Source organism: Lathyrus oleraceus, chromosome 2, assembly GCF_024323335.1.
Source record: "Lathyrus oleraceus cultivar Zhongwan6 chromosome 2, CAAS_Psat_ZW6_1.0, whole genome shotgun sequence".
Taxonomy (NCBI): domain Eukaryota; kingdom Viridiplantae; phylum Streptophyta; class Magnoliopsida; order Fabales; family Fabaceae; genus Lathyrus; species Lathyrus oleraceus.
In genome coordinates, this window is record NC_066580.1 from 256,114,155 (window position 1) to 256,118,665 (window position 4,511).

At 39.8% G+C, this 4,511-nt stretch overlaps 1 non-coding gene across 1 annotated transcript; it reads left to right on the plus strand.

Annotated features, from left to right (window-relative positions):
- The first annotated feature begins 3,086 nt into the window (after window positions 1–3,086).
- LOC127124957 (small nucleolar RNA R71) lies at window positions 3,087–3,193 on the plus strand. The gene has a single exon (XR_007804428.1). It is a non-coding gene; the product is annotated as a small nucleolar RNA R71 (small nucleolar RNA).
- Window positions 3,194–4,511: the final 1,318 nt, after the last annotated feature.

The following is a 4,511-nucleotide window of genomic DNA, read 5'->3' on the forward strand; positions in this document are numbered from 1 at the left end:
TTGAGCGGCATCTAGGGTTCTACTAGCATAATATATTACGTGTAGTTTCTTATATTTTCTTTGCCCTAAAACAGCTCCTATAGAGAAATCGCTAGCATCATACATTATTTCGAAGGGTTTAGTCCAAACCGGGGTTTGTAGAACGAGTGATGAAATTAATGCTTGTTTTAACTGATTAAAGGCTTTGATGCATTTTTCATCGAAAGTGAATTCGATGTCTTTCATCAGAAGGCCGGTCAGGGGTTTTGTTATTTTAGAGAAGTCTTTTATGAAGCGGCGGTAGAAATCGGCGTGTCCAAGGAAACTACGGATTTCTCTAACTGTCTTAGGAGGGTTAAGGTTTTCTGTAACTTCTATTCTTTCTTTATCAACCTCAATGCCTCTTTCAGATATTATATGTCCTAACACTATGCCTTCTTTAACCATAAAGTGGCACTTCTCCTAGTTTAACACAAGGTTAACTTCTACGCATCTATAGGATTTTCTCAAGGTTTATAAGGCAGTCTTCAAAGTCTAATCCACACACCGAGAAGTCGTCCATAAATACTTCCATGATTCCGTTAAGATAATCTCCAAAGAATGACATCATACAACGTCGGAAAGTAGCTGGCGCATTACAGAGTTCAAACGGCATTCGTCTGTAAGCAAACGTTCTGTAAGGACAAGTAAAGGTTGTTTTCTCTTGATCCTAGGGGTGAATGGGTATTTGGAAAAATCCAGAATATCCATCAAGATAACAAAAGTAGGAGTGTCTGGCAAGATGCTCCAGCCTTTGATCTACGAATGGAAGGGGGAAATGGTCTTTCCTAGTTGCCTTATTGAGCTTCCTATAATCTATGCACATCCGCCATCCGCCTTCTATGCGTTTAGCAACATGCTCTCCCTTTTCGTTCTGCACGACTGTGATGCCTCCCTTCTTGGGCACCACATATACAAGACTTACCCACCTACTATTAGAGATCTGATAGATTATACCAGCTTCCAGTAGTTTAAGGACTTTCTTCTTTACTACCTCGCTCATCACAGGGTTGATCCTTCTCTAATGTTCTCTGGAAGGTTTGGAATCCTCCTCTAGTGAGATCCTGTGCATGCACACGGATTGGCTAATACCTTTTAAATCAGAGATGTTGTACCTTAAGGCAGATGGGTATCTTCTTAAAACATTCAAGAGTTGATTCGTCTCATCTTGGTTTAAGGTGGCATTAACTATTACTGGGCGGTTCATTTCTTTATCCAAAAACTCATATCTTAGGTTCTTGGGTAGTTCCTTAAGTTCTTGAGCTGGTTTTTGAGAATTTGGTGAAGGGTCTGGAGTAAGATCCAGACATTCGTTAGTGTGAGGTTCCGTTTCTTCTAACTCGTCATCCTTTTCATTCGGGTTTGAAAATGGTTCGATCTTAGGTTCTCCTTGATCAAATTCTCTTATGCACTCATCTATGATATCGATCACATAACATGCGTCTCCTAGAGTTTGCGCCATCAGGAATTTCGAAATAATAAACTCGATCTTTTCGTCCCCTACTTCGAAGGTTAGTTTCCCTCTTTTGACATCTATTATAGCTTCGGTTGTTGATAAGAATGGTCTACCTAAAACGATAGGGATATCTTCGTCTTCTTTGATATCTATGACTACAAAGTCTGTTGGGATATAAAGTTGACCGATCCTAACTGGGATGTCTTCTAAAATGCCTATAGGATACTTAACAGACCTATCGGTTAATTGAAGGGACATCTTAGTTGGTTGTAACTCTCCTAAGTTTAACCTTTTACATACAGCTAAGGGCATTAAACTCACACTAGCGCCTAAGTCTAGGAAAGCTTTGTCGATCACATGACTCCCTAAAATTCAAGGTATAGAAAAACTACCAGGGTCTTTCTCCTTCTTAGCAAGTTTATCCTCGGAAATAAAATTGCATTCCAAGGGTTTTAGGTCGTCAAGCCTACGCTTGTTGGTTAAGATGTCTTTGAGAAATTTCGCGTAAGACGGAATATGGGTGATAGCTTCGGTGAAAGGAATCTCTACATGAAGCTTTTCTATCACTTTTATAATTTTTTGGTATTGGTTATTGATTTTGGTTTGTTTAAGTCTTTGCGGATATGGGATTGGTGGTTTGCACGGGGGTGGTGGTTTGTAAGTTTTATCCTTGGCTTCACCTTCTTGATTGGTTTGTTTCTCGGGTTCCTCCGGTTCCTCTTCTTGGTTGGTAGGTATAGAAGTTTTGGACTCGCTCATTGCTGGGTTATGAGGCCCTTCGTAAGCGGTCCCACTTCGTAACGAGATAGCGTTAGCTTGCCCTCGAGGGTTTGGTTGAGGTTGTCCAGGGAATTGGCCTCCAGGTGTAGTTTGTGGGGCTTGGTTTTGTGCTACCTGCGAGATCTGGGTTTCAAGCATCTTGTTGTGAGTGATTATCTGATCAACCTTGGTTCTTAATTGGGTTATAAGTTTGTTTACGTGAATGTTCTGGTTTACGAATTCTTTGTTCTGCTGAGTCTGGCCCGATATAAAGCTTTCCATGATCTTCTCAAGGTTAGACTTCTGGGGCACATCTTGCATAGGTTGGTTTGGTTTTTGGGCTTGATAACCTTGCGGTCTCTGAGGTGCATGATTTTGGATAGGGTTCTGATTTTTATAGGATAAATTTGGATGATTCTTCCATCCAGGGTTGTAAGTGTTTGAAAATGGGTTACCTTGGGCGTAACTCACTTGGTCGGTGTTCAGGTCGTTCAATAGGTTACACTCCGTTGATTCGTGTCCTTTAGATCCACAGAGTTCGCACTCCGTGTGGACTACTGTTGTGGTGTTAGTGTTTGTAGACATATGTTCGATCCTAAGGGCTAAAGCATCCATTTTCGCCTGCATCATGTCTAGAGAGCTTACCTCATGTATTCCACCTTGGGTCTCCGTTTTCTCTATTGATACTCGTTCAATTCCCCATTGGTAATGGTTTTGGGCCATATCCTCAATTAGGTCACAAGCTTCGGGATAAGGTCTGTTATTCAGCGCGCCACCAGCGGCAGCGTCGATGCTCATCTTGGTGTTATAATTTAGTCCATTGTAGAAGGTATGAACGATCACCCATTGTTCTAGGCCATGGTGTGGGCAGACTCTTAATAGCTCTTTATATCTCTCCCAAGCTTCAAAAAGCGATTCTCCTTGGTTTTGAGCAAATCTAGTTATTTGGTTTCAAAGAACATCAGTCTTACTAGGGGGAAATATCTAGCAACGAATACTCTCCTAAGGTCTTCCAAGGTAGTTATTGAATTAGCTAGAAGTGAATCTAGCCATGAACGTGCTCTATCCCTGATGGAGAAATGAAATAATCTTAAGTGTATCACATCGGGTGAAGCGCCATTAGATTTAAAGGTGTCGGCTAGTTGGATAAAAACTTTTAAATGTTGATTCGGGTTCTCAGTAGCGAGACCCGCGTATTGGTTTTGTTGCACGAATTGCAACAAATACGATTTTAGTTCGAAATTGTTAGCAGGAATAAGGGGGTTTACAATACTCGAACTAGGTTCCTCATCAGAGGGTTGGGCAAATTCCTTAAGAGGTCTCCTATCGCGATTCTCGGTCATAGATTTCTTAATTTGAATGAGTAAGAGACGTGTACGAGTATAACGTTCGGGTTCCGCTAAAGGATCTACTAAATTTCCAGTACTACGGGTTCTTCGCATTTACCGACTAATAATGCCTTAGTCTAGACGGTGTAACAATAGGGTACGAAATTTGACGAAGTTGTTCCCCGGCAACGGCACCAAAAACTTGATCGTGTTGATTCGGAAGTGCACGAATTACGTCAAAGTAATATAAAAGAATATCGATCCCACAGAGACCAATCGTCAATCTATTGATTAATATCGTTACGGTGTTTATCTAAGACGGTATAAAAGAGATATTGGGTTTGCAAAACAACGATAAATAATAAATGCAGGTAAAGACAGGTTGAATGTATCTCATGTCAGTTAAGTGATGTTTCGATTGTCTAAATAGAACTACTTATGAGGCAATATTTTCTACTCTTGAAAAGAATCCATTTAACAGGAATTGTCGCTTTCGCGTATTCAGAGTCGAGTTTACCCTTAAATTAAGGCCTTTTATTGTCACTTATAAAAGATGCGCAGAACGCAAAAGTAGTAAACTTATTTTTAAGAAATGAGACTCGTAAACTTAGTTGAAAAGTGATTTTGATTTGGAAAGTTTACCCAAGGAGTTTCCTGATTTTAAATCTATCAACGCGTCCGAAAACAGTTTCAAAAATAGTTTTTCCTTAAAGTGATAAAAATTCCTAGTTACTAAGCCAGGGTGATTTCGCACTCCTCGAATAATTAAAACTAACCAAGTTTGTTTTAGAAAACTCCAGTTAAAAATCAAAACAGCCTTTAAAGTATTTCTACAGATTCAATATGTGAAACATTACTTTAACCGCGATCCTTACATTCTAACCTTTAAAAGATTTAGCCAGACATGGTAACACAAACAAACACAACGGTATTAATGATGATAAAAAGTT